Here is a 22505-nt window from a genome sequence, read left to right as displayed (position 1 = left end):
GAAAACTTCAATAGTCACGGAGCATGCTCATTCATGCCAAAATGGTTCTCATTATAAATTTATTAAAATTTGGGTGCTAGTTTTAGATTTTATGTCTAGACATGATCTTCCATCAAATCGGGTTTATCACACTTGGTTATCTCTTTAATTAATATATTATTTATTTATTTGTTCTTTTCTCCCTTCTTTTTATCCTTTTCCCTTCCTGGGCTTAGGGATCTCCACTACCGGGTGCACGGTCTCTTATTTATTTGTTTTTAATTATCACTAATTCTATTTTTATTTTTATTTGATTTCTCATGTATATGTATGAATGTGTATGTATATGTTTATATATGTGTGTGTGTGTGTGTTTATATAAGTGTATGTATACAAGTATATATTTATATTCTCTCTTCTTTTTCTTTTCTTTTCTCTTCCATTATTATTGTTATTACTATTATTTTTAATAATTGATTACTATTGATTACTATTATTTTTAATTTCTATTTTTTGTTTGTTTATATCATTACTTTGCTATGGGCTTTTATATAAATCTTGTTAATGTTCTTCCTCTACTCATTTAAGATGGCTATACTTCTATGTTTGCTCAATTATTTTTGTTGTGATTTTATATATATTTATTTATTGGTGCTTAGCTTATATTTTTGCATTTTTGTTTCTGGCATTTTTGTAATGCATTAAGATTAAATAAAGCTGCAGGTTTTAAAATAAAAAAAAATGACAGGCCAGTACTGTCCACTGTCACGTCCCCTTGGGTGCTTTGGAGATGAGGATAATTAATAATCAGAATAATAGCAATACAAATGCTCCCTTTTTGTGGAAAGCAATACTTTCTCAGGTCTGTCCTGAATCTACTTAAACTGAAGGGCAGTGAACCAAGATGAGAAAGAATCTTGTATGTGATATATAACTTGTGGAACTCTCAGCATTTCACAATTAAGGGGGGTACATCTGCTCATCAGTCTTTGACTTTGATATATTTATTTCCTTCAATATGTTTCCCCTTGGAATTAAATCCAAACAAATGGTGTGACCATATAAACTGAGCTTGTTATTCCAGTTTGATCCTTGCATCTGTTTAACATCTCCATTATGCTGTATGCTAATTTGCTGCTCACACTCTACCTATATGTATGGACTGGCAACTCCCATTTCAATCTGTCTGAAGAAGTATTTGTATGCATGAAAAGCTTATACCTTGAAAAGAATTTTGTTGGTTTTAAAGGTGCTACTGGACTCAAACTTTGTTCTGCTGCTTCAGACAAACATGGCTACCCACCTGAATCTATCTAGGGCATATAGTGATAGCCAGAAGCAAAGACTCCTTTAAAGAGGGATTAAACAGATTCATGGAAGACAGGTCTATTAGTGGCTAGTAGCTATGGTGACCAACGGAAGTCTCCATGGTCAGAGGCAGCAAAGCTGTAAATACCAGCATAAGGGTAAGGCCTTGGCCTTTCTATTATGTTTGTTGACCTTCCAAGGCAGATATTTGGCCACTGTGTGAAACAGGATGCCGGACTAGGTAGACCACTGGTCTGATTCAGCAGGGCTCTTCTCATATGGGTTTGATTTATGAATACGGCCCTCCTCCCTTTAGGGTTGCCAAGTCCAATTCAAGAAATATCTGGGGACTTTGGGGGCGGAGCCAGGAGACTTTGGGGGTGGAGCCAGGAACAAGGGTGTGACAAGCATAATTGAACTCCAAGGGAGTTCTGGCCATCACATTTAAAGGGGCAGCACACCTTTTCAAATGCCTTTCTTCCATAGGAAATAATGAAGGATAGGAGCACCATATTTTGGGGCTCATAGAATTGGACCCCCTGGTCCCATCGTTTTGAAGCTTGGGAGGTATTTTGGGGAGAGGCACTAGATGCTATACTGAAAATTTGGCACCTCTACCTCAAAAAATAGCCCCCCCAGAGCCCCCAATACCCACGGATCAATTCCCCATTATTCCCTATGGGAATCGTTCTCCATAGGGAATAACAGAGTTCCCGGTAGACATTTCCCTCCCCCGAACGCTTTCTAAAGTGGGGGGATGGCCTCCAAACCAGGGAATCCCCTGCCCCCTCCCTCTTTCACACACACAAATACTTACTGGGTCTTGTTCCTGCAGAATATTCCTGCTTGCTCTGAAAATGAAACCAAAAGAAAGGGAGGGGCCGTTCTCTGAGGAAACTGTTACAGATCCTTTCCCATGAAGCCCTTCCTGTTTCCCGCTTCCTGCTCAGCCTTAAAGGGACACATTTTAAAAACTGTTTGCAGGTTTCTAAACCTGCAGGAGCTCTAAAACGGCGGTGTGTGTGCGTGCGTGCTGCAGACGGAAGAGCAACAGCAGGGAGAGGTTTGAGACTTCCCAAAGCTACTTGGCTTAGCCTGCTGTGATCAGGCCTTTAAACCCAGATGCCGGTGAGCTGTAAATACGATGCTCTTTAACCATACACTGCAGTTGTATACAGAAAGCCTGCATTCCCCCCGCTTCCGGATTTTTGGAGAGCGGGGGAGGAGGCTGCTAATTCGGGGGTCCCCCACCAGGGCGGAAAGGTTGGGAAGCCTACCTCCCTTGTAGACTGAAGCAGCAAAGTCCCTTTTATCATCTTCCATACTTTAGATAGCTTTAAATGGGGACTTGACCAATTTAGAGAGGGTAATGTTTTGCCAGCCGCCCCCCACCTTTCATCTGCACAACCTTTCCTCCCAGCCTGTAACACTGTGAGCAAGTCCTACAAGACACACAGGGAACATCCGGAGCAACTGCCATGTTCATGTGCCACAGAGAATCTTGCAGTGGTGAACACGGTAGAGGATTTGGGGGCAGCCACAGCAACTGCCTCCAAGGAGGCCTTTCTGGGGAAAACTAGAAAATCTGCACAACAGTCAGGCTAGAAGAAAGGCGCCTCTTCTTGTATTGTCTTTTATATGATATTAACACAAAACAAACATTAAAAGTGCCCTGCGACAGTCTCAAACCTCTGATTCAAATCTTCCCATTGTCCCTGTGGCAGAACATGCCTGCTCTGGCCTGAAGGCCCAATTTCTACCCTGCCCTCCTAGAATTTTTTTCAGCTTCAGCCTCCTTCCCCCCAGTCATTTGTTCCATTTTCCTGGGTTGCAGTGTGCCAGAGAGAATCCCACCCCCCCGCAATGTATCATTGTAAAGTGTCTGCTTCTTCCTCTAAGCATGGAATGAGGCTTTGCTCACAAAGCTCACAGGAGATTATGTATTGTCTTGGATGGATGGCCCCTTTGATTTGCAACACCTTTTTCCTTTTAACTCACTCCCCTCCAAAAGCCCAAAGCTCTGCTCTGGGTACCATAGGAAGACTCAAGGATAGCTACAGATACTTGGGCTGGAATACAATAAGGTTGCTAGCCTTTCCTGGAGAAAATGGCTACTTCAGAGGATAGACTTGATGGCATTATACTTGATTAGCATCTGTCCCCCATTGTCCCCAGGGTCCATCCCCCCAGTCTCCAGGAATTCCCCAACATGGAAGAAGAAGAAGAAGAAGACTGCAGATTTATACCCCGCCCTTCTGCCTGAATCAGAGATTCCGAGTGGCTTACAATCCCCTACATCTTCTCCCCCCACAACAGACACCCTGTGAGGTAGTTGGGGCTGAGAGGGCTCTCACAGCAGGTGCCCTTTCAAGGACAACTCCTGCGATAGCAACACCAGAAAGATTGAGTAAAATATACCCAAAGTATTCCAACAAATGCTGGAAATGCAGAAAAGTCAAAGGGTCCCTCTATCATATTTGGTGGCAGTGTGAATTTGCCAGGAAATACTGGGCCCAGATTAATACATGGATACAAAAAATATTAAGAATAAGGCTTCAACATTCTCCAGAATTATATCTATTAAATGTCTATAGAGGGAATTTACCTAAACAAGAGAAGAAACTGTTGCTGCATATAATAACTGTTGCGAGAATTCTGTATGCAAAATACTGGAAAGTCTCTAAACTACCAGACAGGGGAGAGTTTTTACAAAAATCATTAGATGCAGTGGAGATGGATACCCTAACTGTGAGATTAAAAGGAGGTAATATACGAGATTGTAGAAAGACCTGGGACTATCTATATGATTGGATAAAAAAGTATGGCTCTTAGTATGAAGAAACTGGAACTCTGTTATGGTGATGCCTACTAAGCTCTTTGGGTGGAGGGTTGGGTGATGGTTTATGTAGGTATTTATGTATTTGTGTGTGTGTGTATGTGTGTATATATATATATATATATATATATATATATATATATATATATATATATATATATATATGTGTGTGTGTGTGTGTGTGTGTGTGTGTGTGTATAACCTAGATCTGTACAAGCAATTGATAAATAAAGTGTTGTTTTGTGTTAAAAAACAAAAACAAAACTCCTGCGATAGCTATGGCTGACCCACGGCCATTCCAGCAGCTGCACGTGGACTTAACAAGCACACCAAACTGGCAAGCTTATTGAGCACATGCACATACACTCTTCCTTCACAGCTACATCCCACCTGGCATGCACAGGAAGGGTGGCTTCATTGCGTCACACAAATGGAAAGGAAATGCTGTGGAGAGCTCTCACCTAAGATACAGACAGTGGTCCCCCCCTTGCTTAGCCTAGCTAGAAGAGAAGGCAAAACTGTGGCCAGCACCAATTCATCTCATCTCCATTTTACAGTGATGTTAAAATGTTGCACTCCCCATCCACTGTGGGCTTGTGGTGCAGAGTTCTTCTCTTCCCCCCCACAAGCATTTTCAAAGGCCAAAACAGCTAAACAGGTGCCCATACACTGTAAAATAGTTATGAGTCCACTTGTGAAAGGTAGTGGCAGCTGCTGCCCAACTCCTCTGTTTCCAACCACCTTTGAGCACTTCCTCCCCAGCAAAAATAAAGCCAAAAAATGCTCCTACCTTATGTGCTGCTGATGAGGGGAATTCATGGCAGGCATGAGCTAGCAAGCTAAAGCATAAAAGGACTACATCATGTGCTTCAGAGCATGCAGGAGCAATTGCTTGGTACAGAAAGCAAAGTGCAAAGGGACAGCCTGGGAGGGAGGGAGACTCACTGCCTCATTGGCAAAGGCTGGAGGGAGGCATGAAGAGGGCAGGAGACTTCCTTCCTCATTGGCAAAGCCAAGGAGGAGGAGGGAAGGAGGCAAAGCCAGGAAAGGAGGAGGGAAGGAGAGACTTCTGACAAGATTTCACAACAACCCCTGGTGCTGATTAGAGGGGCATAACAAAGCGTGCCATTTTTAAGTATGCATTCTACTGTTACTCTGTATCAGTTCCAATACCTACGTAGTTCAAAAGAACCAGTCCTTGAGTTGAAACAAAGTATGGTTTATTGATAATCCATGTGGCTCTATTGAGCTAGGTATTGGAACTGATAGAGTAACAGTAGAATGCATACTTAAAGATGGCACATCAAAGGTTCTCTAAACATTGCTACAAATTCTAAACAAGCCTGCATTCACGTGTGAAAGTTCACACAGTAACTTCCTTATCTCCCCTGTAGTTATTCTTCCCGGGTCCAGGACTAGCCTGGGAAACTGTCCCTGGAGGCTTTATCTTCAAAGAGCAAATTCCTGCATCTGTGAGTGAAAGCGAAAGAGGCGCGAAAGATCTGTCTCTACTCTTCTACTTTGATGTGCCCAGATTTAATTCAGGGTTAGTAACATCTCTATAATATATTGGTTTTTATTCAGGCAATAAAAGAGAGATTAAACAATGCTTGACAGATTCATGGGGTGGGGCCCTGCCTCTTTTTGTACCACCATGGCTATGGGCCTGTTAGAAACTGGCCCAAGGTGAGTATACTTCATGGGCAAAGTTACTGATCAAAATGAGAGGCCTGGAGTTCTCCTGGAATCACAACTGACGTTTCAATTACAGAGATCAGTTTCCTTGGAGGGAACAGTTTCAGAGAGGTCCTAGGACTGCCACCTCTGGTTTAAAATAAAGCAGTTTAAAATGCATATTGTTATTGCATATTATTTCCTGGGGTCACCTTTTAATACCGCAAAAAGAATTTAATGCAAAGGTGGGAATCTCTGAGATGGATTTCCCCAAACTCTTCTGCTTCATTATGATCTGCATGGTGCATGTCAAGAATTTTGGCCTTTACCCAGAGAAGAGAAGACTGACAGACACCTGCTGTCAGCATGCATACAAAATGATGGCTAGATTTCACACTCTAAATGTGCACAGTTTATTTGGAAGCTTATCATCAATTTGTCTAATTCTCAATGTTGTCAAATCTGTCTATACTTTAATTCAGAGGTTGGTTGGAGCCATAAACAGACAAGACAGCTTTTTCTACAAATCTAAAAAATACCTCAGGTTTGCAGAAGAATCTAAAATAAAAATACATGTTTTTTTTTAAAAAACAACAACAAAATAACATGCAGCACCTGCAACTTTAACAAATGGAAGTCTTCAGGGGCTGTTGCTAAGCAACCACAACAACTATTGCCAGCCTTCGAGCCTTGGTTTCTGTCAGTAAAATACAAGGCAAGGGGGAAGGACTCTTTCCAGGGCTCTTTTGGCCTTTGTGAGAAAAATTCATCCACGTCAAATCTGGCAGCAACCACCAGATTACTTGCTACCAGCAGACTTGCATGATTCACCCAGACTCAGCTGCTTGCTACTGTTCAACATCAGTCACCCTATAAAAGCTATACCCTATGGCATAGTGTTTAGAATTCCAGATTAGGATCTGGGAGACCTGTGTTTGAATGCCTGCTGCGCAATGAGCGATCTTGGGCAGTTACACATTCTCAGCCTGACTTACTTCACAGAGTTGCTCTAAGAATAAAATGGAAGAGAGAACGATGCACATTGCTTTGGGTCTCCGTTGTGGAGAAAGGTGGTGAATAATGGAGTCAGTAAATGATCAATATAGCTGAAGATGGCGGGCAGATAAAATATAGATTGGTGTGTGGGTGGGAAGCATTGAAGGAAGTAGGGAAAGGTGAGGATGTGGCGGTTTGCCAGGAGGAGGGGAATAGTGTGTGGAGGAGGATACTGGGGAAAGAGAGACTTCCTCCCCTCCCTCCCTTGCACAACTAGGACTGGCCTGACAGCCAGCATCACACAACTGAGCCACAGCTTTACTGGGTAGAGGGATGCTCTGCTTGTATTTGCATCATTGCAGCATTTGGAGGTATGTTTACGGTCACCTCGAGGTTAGACTACTGTAATGCCCTCTACATGGGGCTGCCCCTGTACCGAACCCGGAAACTGCAGCTAGTGCAAAATGCAGCAGCCAGGCTGCTATTGGGACTGCCTCAATGGGAACATGTGCAGTCTGGGCTGCGGGAGTTGCACTGGCTGCCAATTGTGTACCGGGTTCGTTACAAGGTGCTGGTTATCACCTTTAAAGCCCTATACGGTCGAGGACCTGTCTACCTTAGGGACCGCCTCTCTCCATATGTTTCCCCAGAGAGCACTGCGATCAAGCTCAAAAAATCTATTGGAAATCCCTGGGCCAAAAGAAACCAAATTAAAAACTACCAGAGAACAGGCGTTCTCTACAAAGGCTCCCCAATGGTGGAATCAACTGCCGGAAGAGGTGCGGGCCCTACGGGATCTTAACCAGTTCCGTGGGGCCTGCAAAACTGCCCTCTTCCGATTAGCTTTTTAAGACGGAACTCCTGATTATATCAATAACATCGAGCCATCTTGCACATATTCTGATTGTACTATAGTGTTATACTGTTTTATTGGTTTTACTGTTTAAATCATTAATTATTGTATTCTGTTTATTGTATCATGGTTTACCATGTCTTGTTAGCCGCCCTGAGCCTGCCTAGGTGGGGAGGGCGGGGTATAAATAAAAGTTGTTGTTGTTGTTGTTGTTATGTTTAGATGTGGTGTTTGGTAGTGGGGAAAGAGATAATTTCATTTGTTTAATTTATATGCTGCTGTCCTCCCTGAAGAAGCATACATCATTTTCCTTGCCTCCATCTTAATCTCACAACAATCCTGTGAGGTAGGCTAGACTAAGAGTATGAGACATGCCCAGGTCACCTAACAATACACCTGGAGGCCAGAAGAAACGACTAGGTTGCCATGCAAGTTTTCACTTGCTAAGATTTATCTAGAAACAGGAGGGCATCTCTGGATAGGATGCCTTAGTCGGATCTGTTGGCTCAAGGGTCTGGGGCACCTGTAGAGGGTTGCCCTTGATGTCCTTCAAGTCTCCTCCAACCCTATATGCCTGCCACCATGACCAAAGACAACCATGAACATTAATCAGTCCCTCTTGTCCACTCAGATACATACCTCAAAGAAGAGAGACTTCCATTTGGGTGTAAGTTGTATGGAAGGAAGAAGAAGAAGAAGAAGAAGAAGAAGAAGAAGAAGAAGAAGAAGAAGAAGAAGAAGAAGAAGAAGAAGAAGAAGAAGAAGATATTGGATTTATATCCCACCCTCCACTCCGAAGAGTCTCAGAGCGGCTCACAATCTCCTTTACCTTCCTCCCCCACAACAGACACCCTGTGAGGTGGCTGGGGCTGGAGAGGGCTCTCACAGCAGCTGCCCTTTCAAGGACAACCTCTGCCAGAGCTATGGCTGACCCAAGGCCATGCTAGCAGGTGCCAGTGGAGGAGTGGGGAATCGAACCCGGTTCTCCCAGATAAGAGTCCGCACACTTAACCACTACACCAAACTGGCTCTCCGAAACACAACTATCTATAATAAATGGCCACCCTGTCTCTACACAAGGAAGCACACTCTACCTATGACACATTATTAGCATGGAATTCACTGCGCTAGGATGTAAAAAGAGCCACTGGGTTAGATGGCTTTAAAATCTGATTAACCCAGTGACATGGAGAGCCACATTTGCAATTACCATCAACCAGAAGAGCCACAAGACTACTGTCTACCCTGTGTACCACCCTAAATACACACATACTGTGATTATTAAGTATATTAGAATAACCTTTCTATTTTCCTCGGAGCATGTAGGATTATCTCTCCCCACCCCCACTGAACCTCAGCTAGCCCTTGTGTATCTCTGCCTTCCTGTTCTCTCCTCCTCCTGAGGCACATCAGATCAGGAATGAAAGCATGAGATTGCTAGCACACTCAGAGGACTTGGTCCTGGAAAAGGATGAATAAAACTGCCAACACCCACACTGCGGAGAGCTTGCTTTTTTCCTCACAGAGATTCCTCACGGAGACTCACAGATTACCCATTCTCCAGTTCCTGCATTGATGGCTGGTTCAAGGTCGGAAATACCAGCCAGCCACAAAGCCTACGGACAATGGCCTTGCTCGCTTTCCTGGAACATGGGGCAAGTGCCAGTCTTGGGTTGCCAATCCCCAGTTGGTGCAACCCAAAAGAGAAATGTGGGAAAATAGAGCTGGAGAAAAAAGCCGAAAGGCCTCCACACCAGCCAGCCTCACAAATGAAATTTAAATATAAATTCTTATGAAAAGCAGCAAATTCCTTAAACCGGGACATACAAATACTAGTGCGTGTAAACAAGAACGTCTGTCACCCCCTTCCCAAAGTCTCTTCACAATGCTGTCAAAGCAATCTCTTCAACCAACAGGGTCGGGAGGAAACATCCAAGTGTAAGTAAGTGTTCTCCAGTTGAGGGTAGGGATCCCCTGGCTTGGAGCCTTTCCTAACTTGAGGGTTATCAGAAAACAGGGTGGGGGGAGCTGCTGGGTGCTCCCTTATACCCCATGGAGACTGGTTCCTATAGGGCAGGGTGTCAAAGCCATTTGTTAGGAGGGCCAGATCTGACACAAATGGGACTTTGTGGGGCCATGCGTGTCATAAAATGTAATGTAAGGTAGTGGAGATACAAACTTTTTAATGGACACAGACAAACACAATTAAATATATTTTTTAAAACTTAAAATTAAAACATGCTTAAAACTCTTGCAATATTTTGTTTAAAATTGAAAGGTGGGGGAATAGTGGAATTGGGCAATGCAATTTTTTTAAAATAAGACATCAAGAAAAAGCACAAGGATCGCAGCAGAAACTAAAAATATAAAATGTTCCGAGCCTGGGAAAATATGAAAGCTGGGGAAATAGTGGGATCTGGCAATGCAATTTTTAAAATAAAACATCATTTTGCATCCTGGGGTGCAAAAGCAGGGAGAGGGTCTCCCCCTCCCTCTCCTTCATTCTGTCCTATTGGCCCATTCTTTCCTATGGGCCCATAGGATAAGAACATAAGAGAAGCCATGTTGGATCAGGCCAATGGCCCATCCAGTCCAACACTCTGTGTCACACAGTGGCAAAAACAAACAAACACACAACCCAAGTTCCATCAGGAGGTTCACAAGTGGATCTAGAAGCCCTTCCACTTTGTCCCCCCCAAGCACCAAAAATACAGAGCATCACTGCCCCAGACAGTTCCAGTAATATACTGTGTCTAATAGCCACTGATGGACGTCAGCTCCATATTTTTATCCAATCCCCTCTTGAAGGTGGCTATGCTTGTAGCCGCCACCACCTCCTGTGGCAGTAGGCTTGCCAATCCCCAGGTCCCAGAGGGAGTTCTTCTGCTTTCCCAGGCTCCTTCCCGCCTCCAGTCAGCTGGCCAATGGGGGGGAAGCCCCACCCCCAAAGCCACCATGTGATTTTTTTTCCTCTCTGGAGGCTCCAGTCTCCGATTGGAAAGGCTTCCTCTTGGGATGGTGTGTCTGTGTTGCTGTGAAGAAGTTGGCAGCAACTCGTGAGTAGAGAGGCCAATCCCCTGCTTCAGACTCGCCAGAAACGGGGTGGGGGAGAGGGAAACGTCTGCTGAGCACTTCATTATTCCCTTTGTGGAGATCGATTCTCATAGAGTATAGTGGAAAATTGATCTGGAGGTTTCGGGGGCTCTGGGGGAGCTGTTGTTTGAGGTAGAGGCACCAAATTTTCAGTATAGCATCTAGTGCCTCTCCCCAAAGTACCCCCCAAGTTTCAAAACAATTGGACCAAGGGGTCCAATTCTATGAGCCCCAAAAGAAGGTGCCCCTATCCTTCATTATTTCCTATAGAACGAAGACATTTAAAAAGGTGTGCTATCCCTTTAAATGTGATGGCCAGAATTCTCTTGGAGTTCAATTATGCTTGTCACACCCTTGTTCCTGGCTCTGCCCCCAATGTCTCCTGGCTCCACCCCCAAAGTCCCCAGATATTTCCCCAGATAATCGGACTTGGCAACCCTATGTGGCAGTAAATTCCACATGCTAATCACACTTTGGGTGAAGAAGTACTTCCTTTTATCTGTTTTAATCCAACTGCTCAGCAATTTCTTTGAATGCCCACGAGATCTTGTTATGTGAGAAAGAGAGAAAAGTACTTCTTTCTCTACTTTCTCCATCCCATGCATAGTCTTGTAAACTTCTATCATGTCACCCCGCAGTTGATGTTTCTTCAAGCTAAAGAGTCCCAACCGTTTTAACCTTTCTTCATAGGGAAAGTGTTCCAAACCTTTAATCATTCTAGTTGCCCTTTTCTGCACTTTTTCCAATGCTATAATATCCTTTTTTGAGGTGCAGTGACCAAAATTGTACACAGTATTCCGAATGAGAAGAATTGGTTGATGAGGTGGAAATAGTGGGCACCCTGGGCAATAGTGACCATGCGATTTTGGAATTTATAGTCTATGGGAAGGGAAAAGCTGTATGTAGTCAGTCATATAGGCTGGACTTCAGAAAGGCAAACTTCGACAAACGTAGAACTATGCTGAGTATTATCCCATGGTCACAAATACTTAAGGAGAAGGGGGTTCAAGAGGGGTGCGAGTTTCTTAAAAGTGAAATATTGAAAGCACAATCCTATGAGAAGAAAAATTGGAAGAAGCCTAAAGAAGCCAAGGTGGCTCTATAAACAACTCTCTAAAGACTTGAAAAATAAAAAAGACTAATTTAGGATGGAAGGATGACCTTATAACCGGAGCCATGAGCCAACATTCGAGAGTTGCCTCGGGCGCCAGCTCTTGGCGGGGGTGGGGGGGGCACGTTGTTTCTGGGCGCTGCGGGATTGGAGGAACTCTTTTGGCCTCTCAGTGCCCAGAAACAATGCTGCGCTTTCAGCCCTGGGTGCTCTCTGAACTTGGAGAGTGCCCAGGATTGAAAGCGCCATTGTTTTGGGTGCTGAGGGGTCAAAAGAACTATCCCGGCCCCTCAGCACCCAGAAACAATGCAGCACGACATGATAATGTTACAACCCTCATTCTATGAATCCCTTCCAACTCTGATGCTATGATTTGTGAATTTCCTGCATTGTGCAGGGAGTTGGACTAGATGACCCTGGAGGTCCCTTCCAACTCTATGTTTTTATGATTCTGATTGACGTAAATGAGACTTACACAAGAGGCTGTTAATTAACAGGAGGTGCAGTCTCCAAAGAAGTTCTCCTCCACGAGTCTTCTTGAAAGGAACTTGAGAATGCTTACAAGAAATCTGGCACAGGAGAACTCCCTGCCAGGTTTCCTTCTCCCTTGAGATGAGCAAAGCTCCATTTTGATTTGGTTTCCGAACCTTCTCAAAGCCCCTTGTGATCAGCTCCGGCCATCTTCAACCCGTTCGCATTCAAGCCGCGGCAGGAAGCCAGCATGCGGCATGCGGATGCAACTGGAAAAAAAACATTTTTGACATGGTTTTTGCCTTATCTAAAAATAAAAGTTAGTTATTAGATGCTGATAAGGGCTGAGATAAACCCGGCACCTTCTACCGAAAGAGCTGCAAGTTATGCAAAGCTTTCAATTACCGACCATTCATGAGTCTCAAATAACCAAAACGCTTGCCAGGGGGGTGGGGGGGTGTCTGCGAGGAGGCATCGCCTTATATTCAGTTTCTCCAACTTGGCTGTTTCTCCACACAATTATTTCAGTGAGGCTCGCATAGGTACCAGTTTGGTGCAGTGCTTAGAATGTTAAAATAGACTCTCGGAGAGACCTGGGTTCAAATCCCCTCTTTACCAACCAGCCAACCAATCAGCCTTTATTGGCATGTAGCAATTAAGAAAAACATGATATCCCCCCTTTACATGAAGCTTGCTGGGGGACCTTTGGTGAGCCACACCCTCATTCTGACCTACCTCTTAACCATGAATGCTGCACTAACCTGTTTGGAAGAAGGACGGGATGAAAATATACCGAAGAGACAGAATTTCCTGGAGGACCATACCCCAGATAAACATGCCCACAACCTGAACTCTGCTTAGGCTTGCCAACCTCCTGGTGGGGCCTGGAGAATACCCAGAATTACAACTGCTCTTCAGACTGCAGAAGTCAATTCCCTTGAGGAAAACGGCAGCTCTGGAGAGTGGACTCTTGTGCTGTATTCCTACTGAGCTCCCTCCCCTCACCAAATTTCACCTCCCAATTGATAAATCTCCAAGCTCCTCTCACCCGTCAGTCTGAAGCCTGCCTTTATCCCACTTGTTTCTTGGACCCGGACCTCCCTCAGAAATGACTACCTGCCACAAACAAGGAGTTTTCCTTTCTGTATTCAGTTTGTTTGGCTCATCATGACCCCCCTTTCACTTTCATTACAAATATCCCTTTCTCTTTTTTTGTGACTTTTGTTTTTCTGTCCATTGGTTTCAAAGGAAACACGTTGCTAGCGATAGCGCTTCGTGTTTCTTGCACAATTCGGATGAATGTCTCAGTATAAAAGGAATTAGGCAGTAGAAAAGGTTGCCAACTGCCTGGAAACAAAATGTTCTGTCCTTTTAATACAGGCTTAGATAGTTACCAGGTGATGTTATTTGTCTGCATGCCACGAAAAGCTTTGCCTGGGGTAACCCCTACAGCCCTGCTCGGCTCTCCTTTCACCTTGCTGCCACAGAGAATCCTTTTGTCCGAGGCAGCACCTGCTGAGGCAAGCCCTGGAGAAGCTGCTGAGGATGGGGAGCAAGCTGGAAAGCGTGGGCATGGGGGCCTCTCCTCTGCTACCAAGCTGGCTCACACAGGGCAGCATGGAATAGGCATAACAATGAGCCCTGAGGAAGGAGTGGCAGCAGCTGGTGAAGTCCATGCCCACGACTCTGCCGCCCTCCTCCATCTCACCGTCCAGCCTGGGCAGCAGGGCTGTGGCCTAGCTTTGTCCATGTGTGGGGGGAGGAAGGGTGCAGGCGGCGGGGAAGTCAGGGATGGGAGGGCCTGGGTGCTAAAACCCTGGTGCTGACCCTGGGGAGAGAGGGAATCTTTAACCTTTTACCCTTCCTCTCTGAAAAAAACCCTCCCACAGCTGCTTTTACCAATGATGAAGGGAGCAGCTCAAGGTGCCCAGTGACAAAATGGCAATGGAGGAATGGATTAAAGTTTCTACTTCTTCCCACACCATTCTTCTCCTTGATGAAGTGATCCTAGAGATGGAATTTGCACAAAGGAAAAAATGTAATAAGAAATAAACATGAAAAATGTTGGGTGGTTCTGCGTCTGACCTAGCCTCAGATCGCAAAGCATGGAGGCACACCATCCACCAGGCTGTCTCTTCCTTTGAGAACGCACGCGTAGCTGGTCTTGAGGACAAAAGGAGATCGAGGAAGAATCGCACTGCTACAGCACCAACCCCAAATCAGACTTTTCCCTGCAGCCACTGTGGCCGGACCTGCCTGTCCCGCATTGGTCTTGTCAGCCACCAGCGAGCCTGCAGCAGACGTGGACTACTGCACCTTTCTTAAATCTTGGTTCGCGAAGTCAAGCCGAGAGAGAGAGAGAGAGAGAGAGAGAGAGAGAGAAAGAGAGAGAGAGGAGAATGTTTTCCACTTTCTTTAGATGTGAATTGGAAGTTTACTGTCTTTCCCTCTCTACTGAGGGTGGGCAGCTTCTATGAAGGAAATGGTACATTCACTTTTACATGAAAGGAAAGATGGGACAACAGACCAATTTTCTCATTTAGAAAGAGCAAGATCTCAGATCCTTCCTCATCGCAGACCACATTTTCTCTGGTTTGGCTCTGTCCTTGGTATGTGTGTGTGTGGGGGGGGAGCATTTGTGTGTATGGTCCACAGACTATTCTCCATCAGTCTGCTTGTCTGCCTTCCCGGCAACATATTTATGCCCTTCGCCTGCAGATAGGTTGCCTATTGTGCAGAAGGTGTGTCTTAGTTTTTATTTCTGCCCCCCTCCCCCCAGCATCTGATTTCCAGAGAATGCAAGCAAAATCTTTGCACCTGTGCAGTTAAGCAGGCCTAGCACCACAGCAGAAACAGAATCCTAAGTGAACAGAACTTACTTATATAGATTTGGAAAACTATTCCGCAACAGTTCGCAAACAATTTGCAAATTCTGTTCTGAAGCCAGTGCGGTGTAGTGATGAAAGTGTTGCGCTAGGATTTTCGAGAGTTAGGTCCAAATCCTCACTCTGCCATTAAACTTGCTAGGTAATGGTGAACCAATCTCTCTCTCTCTCTCTCTCTCTCTCTCTCTCTCTCTCTCTCTGTCTCCCCTCCCCAACCCTAACTACCTACCTACCTATAAAGAATTGTTGTGAACTTAAAATAAGAAATCCCATCCTTATCAACCCAATTCTCTGACCAGTACACCACATAAGAACATAAGAGAAGCCATGTTAGATCAGGCCAATGGCCCATCCAGTCCAACACTCTGTGTCACACAGTGGCCAAATATATATATATATACACACACAAACACACACTGTGGCTAATATCCACTGATGGACCTCTGCTCCATATTTTTATCTAACCCCCTCTTGAAGGTGGCCATGCTTGTGGCTGCCAGCACCTCCTGTGGCAGTGAATTCCACATGTTAATCACCCTTTGGGTGAAGAAGTACTTCCTTTTATCCGTTTTAACCTGTCTGCTCAGCAATTTCATGGAATGCCCACGAGTTCTTGTATTGTGAGAAAGGGAGAAAAGGACTTCTTTCTCTACTTTCTCCATCCCATGCATTATCTTCTCCATCCCATGCATTATCTTGTAAACCTCTATCATGTCACCCCGCAGTCGACGTTTCTCCAAGCTAAAGAGCCCTAAGCGTTTCAACCTTTCTTCATGGGGAAAGTGTTCCAGCCCTTTAATCATTCTAGTTGCCACACTGCCTTGGGTTAGTCTGCCTGGATTTGGGGACCTGGACTAGAGCAAGCCAGTTCCTCCCCCGTTCCAAATCCAGCTCCCTGCAGCCTTGTCCTATCCCTTCTGATGAAATGTCCTTGGTGCCTCTTCCTGGAGCTAGTCCTTATCTGGAGACCTGTATTTCTTATGTCTATCGTCCTATTTTATTAACTTTCAACCAAACTGGAATATGGACTGTGCAGCCTTCCATTTCAAGGAGCGTTTAAAAGATAACGTCATAGAAACAGACAAAAAAGCTCAACTTGCCAACATCATAATTCTATCAGCCTTGATTCTATCAGTCTTGCCTCCAGCTCAGCGGTGGCAATACCCTGTAGTCTGCAAACCCTTCTTTGAATGCACATTTTATTAGGTGGAAGCACTATTTGGTAGTAGGGCGGGTGGGGATCCGCAAGAAGAATAAAGGTGTCCATTCATTCCTGCGTCCAAATATTAGTCACCTGTGACCTTGAGGAAAAAAGGAAGAAATTTGCTGAAACTGTTAGAACAGAGCAACTCCGTTAAAAGAAGGAAGAAGAAGAAGAAGAAGATATTGGATTTATATCCCGCCCTCCACTCCGAAGAGTCTCAGAGCGGCTCACAATCTCCTTTCCCTTCCTCCCCCACAACAGACACCCTGTGAGGTAGATGAAGATATTGGATTTATATCCCGCCCTCCACTCCGAAGAGTCTCAGAGCGGCTCACAATCTCCTTTCCCTTCCTCCCCCACAACAGACACCCTGTGAGGTAGATGAAGATATTGGATTTATATCCCACCCTCCACTCCGAAGAGTCTCAGAGCGGCTCACAATCTCCTTTCCCTTCCTCCCCCACAACAGACACCCTGTGAGGTAGATGAAGATATTGGATTTATATCCCGCCCTCCACTCCGAAGAGTCTCAGAGCGGCTCACAATCTCCTTTCCCTTCCTCCCCCACAACAGACACCCTGTGAGGTAGATGAAGATATTGGATTTATATCCCGCCCTCCACTCCAAAGAGTCTCAGACCGGCTCACAATCTCCTTTCCCTTCCTCCCCCACAACAGACACCCTGTGAGGTAGATGAAGATATTGGATTTATATCCTGCCCTCCACTCCGAAGAGTCTCAGAGCGGCGCACAATCTCCTTTCCCTTCCTCCCCCACAACAGACACCCTGTGAGGTAGATGAAGATATTGGATTTATATCCCGCCCTCCACTCCGAAGAGTCTCAGAGCGGCTCACAATCTCCTTTCCCTTCCTCCCCCACAACAGACACCCTGTGAGGTAGATGAAGATATTGGATTTATATCCTGCCCTCCACTCCGAAGAGTCTCAGAGCGGCGCACAATCTCCTTTCCCTTCCTCCCCCACAACAGACACCCTGTGAGGTAGATGAAGATATTGGATTTATATCCTGCCCTCCACTCCGAAGAGTCTCAGAGCGGCTCACAATCTCCTTTCCCTTCCTTCCCCACAACAAACACCCTGTGAGGTGGGTGGGGCTGAGAGGGCTCTCACAGCAGCTGCCCTTTCAAGGACAGAGAGTGGCCTACAATCTCCTTTACCTTCCTCCCCCACAACAGACACCCTGTGAGGTGGGTGGGGCTGGAGAGGGCTCTCACAGCAGCTGCCCTTTCAAGGACAACCTCTGCCAGAGCTATGGCTGACCCAAGGCCATGCCAGCAGGTACAAGTGGAGGAGTGGGGAATCAAACCGGGTTCTCCCAGATAAGAGTCCACACACTTAACCACTACACCAAACTGGCTCAGATGGCACACAAGGGGTGCTGACTACAAAATTACTTAAGCAGAAGCAGTGTTAACCACGCTGCTAATCTCCCCACATGTCAATCAAAGTATATATTCTTCTGATTCAGATTCCGCCGTTTTTCCAACCAGGATGATTTTATTTCCTTGCGTGTTTGTCAAACAGACAGAGCACAGTGTGCGTTTCCAACCCTACATCCCCAATAACACAGGAAACCTTACAAATACTCACAAACCTGAACGCGAAAGAAAGGCAGCTATCCTGAAGTCTTCAAAGTTTCACTCAGTTCCATTTTACAAACACAGACATCGCTTTGCCTGTAGATGGTGCTGTAACGAAGACTTGAACTCTTACTTCGGTGCCTGCTTGGCCTCACGCTTGAGACCTGAGAGGGGAGGATATCGTGGGAGGCAGGCTGCCAAAGCCACCCCTGCTGCTGTCAGTGACTTTCTTCTGAATCACCAGTGGGCCAGCACCTGTGCGTGACCTCAGGAACTGCAAATAGAGTCACTGACGCTAACAAGCGAACACCTGCAGGCACCTGGCATTTTTTCACTCTGCTGACACCAAAAACCAATTTAAGGCAAAATAGAGATACGGAGACGTTCCACCCCTCCTTTGCAGCAATCTGCCTTCCTCTCGCCATGGCCTTATTCATCCGGGCAGGCTGGCAGAGGCAGTTGTGCAGACAGGGGGATGGAATGCATGCAACTGAAAAAGCCAAGGCCACCTCCCATAGGTTTCTCCAGGGAGCTCAGATGGCACACAACAGGTTATCCCATTTTCTTCCACAACTCTGCGAGGTGGGTTTGGCTGCAGCGTGGTGCCGTTTGGTGGTGTTTTGCTGTCAGAAAAAAATGCTTTAGGTTCATTCATTCGCACGTGTGGTCAGTGATAACCACTGTTTGCATCTGGATAGGAAAAGTGAGGGTGACTGCTAACCGTCTGCCACCTCCAAACTGGAATCAGAATCTATAACTAGGAACATGTTTTGGATGTATCGATTTTGAAAATGTATGTGCGGCTTAGCCGCTTGAATCAATTTTGAAAGGTGATTTTTGACAAAGCCATTAAAAATTCAACTGAAGACATCCCAATCGAAATCAGACTAACCCAAATAGCAAAGAAATCCCAACGGCCAGTAAAACCAATCGCATACAAGGGCCAGAATATCAGGAACACAACAGCATACAGGCACAGGTGAGAGGAAGAAGTATCAGCGGAAAAGTAACATAATTCCATAAAAGAGATGAAAGTAAGGCAGGATAAATGTCAGCTAAAGGCTTGTGCAAATAAAGATGTATTAGGGTTGCCAATCCCCAGGTGGGGGCAGGGCATCCCCCGGTTTGGAGGCCCTCCCCCTGCTTCAGGGTCGTCAGAAAGCGGGGGGAGGGGAGGGAAATGTCTGCTGGGAACTCTGTTATTCCCTATGGAGATTTATTCCCATAGAAAATCATGGAGAATTGATCTGCGAGTATCTGGGGCTCTTGGGGAGCTTTTGGGGGGGTAGAAGCACCACATTTTCAGTATAGCATCTAGTGCCTCTCCCCAAAGTACTCCCCATGTTTCAAAAAGATTGGACCAGAGGATCCAATTCTATGAGCCCAAAAGAAGGTGCCCCTATCCTTCATTATTTCCTATGGAAGGAAGGCATTGAAAAGGTGTGCCGTCCCTTTAAATGTGATGGCCAGAACTCCCTTTGGAGTTCAATGATGCTTGTCACAGCCTTGGTCTTGGCTCCACCCCTACTGTCTCCTGGCTCCACCCCCAAAAGTCTCCTGGCTCCACCCCCAAAGTCCCCAGATATTTCTTGAATTGGACTTGGCAACCCAAAGATGTATCCACATGACCAGGATTTTCAGTTTTGTATCCATCACCTCTGGGATTTTCTCATAGTTATTGTTTCTGCCGCTGTCCCAGATGAGTTGTTTCCCAACAGTACATCCAATGGGGGACCTCTGTAAGGATTCCTTCTCCCTCTCACTTTTCACCTTTGCCTTCCCCCGCCAGTTTCTCCTCTTTCCTTCACTTCTCTCTCCCACCTACTTACCTTTTTTCTTTTTTCCTTGTAGAACAACGTTAGAGTCCAGTGGCACCTCTAAGGCAACAAAGTTTTATTCAAGGTATATAAGCTTTTGTGTGTAAGTGCTGTCCTTCAGATACATTGAAACTGATTTCCTCGAATATTACACATACAGGAAGAGGTTTAGTTTCTAGGAAAAGTTAATTAGAGTCAAGGTGCATAAGTAACTGAGCAATAAATACAGCTAAGACTGGACTAGACATGTAAATCAGGGGTGTCAAATGTCTGTCCCATGGGTCAGAACCAGCCCACCCAGGGCTCTAATCGGGCCTGCCTGGCTCTTTTCTCCCCCCCTCCCACTCCTCTCCTTGCCCTTTGAAGCTCTGAGGCGGCTGAAGTTCCCTGCTCTTTCTGCTTTGTCTGGGCTGCAGCATGAAACAAAGCTGCAAAGAACATGCGCAGTAGATTTTCCATTAAGGTCTCTGCCCAGATAGATAGAGCCCAGAGACCTTAATGGAAAATCCATTCCAGTTTTCCTTGCAACTTTGTATGTGCTGTTTCAGTACTCCTGCCGCTGGTTGAAGCTTCCTGGAGTTGTGTCCTTGCAAATAAAGGACTCCAGGGGGGCTGTTTTTTGAGGTAGAGGCACCAAATTTTCACTACTGCATCTAGTACCTCTCCCCAAAATGCCCTCCAAGTTTCAAAAAGATTGGACCAGGGGGTCCAATTCTATGAGCCCCAAAAGAAGGTGCCCCTATCCTTCATAATTTCCTATGGAAGGAAGGCATTGAAAAGGTGTGCTGTCCCTTTAAATGTGATGGCCAATTATGGACTTTGGAGTTCAATTATGCTTGTCACAGCCTTGATCTTGGCTCCACCCCCCAAAGTCTCCTGGCTGCACCCCCAAAGTCTCCTGGCTCTACCCCCAAAGTCTCCTGGCTCCACCTCCAAAGTCCCCAGATATTTCTTAAATTGGACTTGGCAACCCTAGCTGCTTCAGACCAACACAGCTACCAACCTGTCCTTTTTCCCTGTGTCAGCCTAGGCCTTCACTCCCCCAGAGTCATCTATTTCTGTGATTTAAGCTGAGGGTGACTGCAAAATTACCATAGAAGCAGGGACGTTTTAACCAATGCTAGAGAGGACCCGGCCATTCTTGGCCCTGCCACCCCAAACGGGGAAAAAAAGACAAGGCTGCTGCCTCTGCAACTCTCACCCATCCTGTCCAAGGCTCATTCAGCCAGTTTGTTCCCACTCTCATCTGAGACTCAGACAGCCAGCTTCCAGCAATGGCTCCCATTTGCCTCATTCATATCGGGTGAGGCCCAGAGCTACCCCACGCTTGTCCCGGGAGGGAGTGGCTGGGGCCCCAGAATTGCTAAGACCACCCCTGCATGGATGATCCTGAGGGTGATTTTAGTAATGCTACGTTCTGTGATAACTTCCTCCTTAACAGCGCAATGTAGGAACGTCGTAAGAAGTAAGACCCTCAAGAGAGGCTTGAAGGAACTCGGAAGACAAGGTCCCATTTCTCAAATAGCTGGAGGGCTGTCGCATAGAAGCGGGCAAAGGCTTGTGCTGTGCTGCTCCTGAACAGTAAGCAAGACTAAACAAGGGAAGACAGAGCGATCCATGGCCTGCAAGAACAACTTTCGTTTTGTACCCAGAAGGTCCCAGTTCTAAAGGTTAGAGCAGTTTGAAGATGGAACCAGTTACCTGAGGACCAGAGCTGGCATCAACGTTTCCTGAGGTGGGGCTTCTGGCAGGGCCCAGTGACGCCAACCCCAACTCGCACTCTGTTTCTAGTGCTTCCCTCCCCTTGCTCCTAAATGCATGGACTATCCAGAACCGTTGGAGACATTGGCATGGGCAATGGAAGCGCTTGAGAGCAGACAGAAGAAGGTCACTCAGGCATAGGGTTGCGAAGTCCAATTCAAGAAATATCTGGGGACTTTGGGGATGGAGCCAGGAGACTTTGGAGGTGGAGCCAGGAGACATTAGGGGTGGAGCCAAGATCAAGGCTGTGATAAGCATAATTGAACTCCAAAGGGAGTTCTGGCCATCACATTTAAAGGGACGGCACACCTTTTCAATGCCTTCCTTCCATAGGAAATCATGAAGGATAGGGGCACCTTCTTTTGGGGATCATAGAATTGGACCCCCTGGTCCAATCTTTTTGAAACTTGGGGGGTATTTTGGGGAGAGGCACTAGATGCTATACTAAAAATTTGGTGCCTCTACCCCAAAAAACAGCCCCCCCAGAACCCCAGATACTCGCAGATCAATTCTCCATGATTTTCTATGGGAATAAATCTCTATAGGGAATAACAGAGTTCCCAGCAGACATTTCCCTCCCCTCCCCCCATTTTCTGACGACCCTGAAGCGGGGGGAGGGCCTCCAAACCGGGGGATCCCCTGCTCCCACCTGGGGATTGGCAACCCTACTCAGGCAGCTGGGTGAGATGGAAGGAAGGTATAAGCACGGACATGGTGAAGAGCAGAGCCTATGGGAACTTTCTGTCTGGGGGGCCCAAACCTGGAACCAACCCTGTTAGACAGGGCGCTCCTTCACTGGAGAATCTCAGGCAGAGGTCTGACAGCCACCCACTGGGAAAGCTCCATCCTGGAATTTCTTACCCAGAAGACTGGGCCTAGATAGCCAAAGAAGGACCCTCCGAGCTCTGATTCCCAT

Source organism: Heteronotia binoei, chromosome 17 (genome assembly GCF_032191835.1).
Source record: "Heteronotia binoei isolate CCM8104 ecotype False Entrance Well chromosome 17, APGP_CSIRO_Hbin_v1, whole genome shotgun sequence".
Lineage (NCBI taxonomy): Eukaryota > Metazoa > Chordata > Lepidosauria > Squamata > Gekkonidae > Heteronotia > Heteronotia binoei.
The sequence above is the reverse complement of the archived record's forward strand: the minus strand, read 5'-3'. Positions refer to the sequence as shown.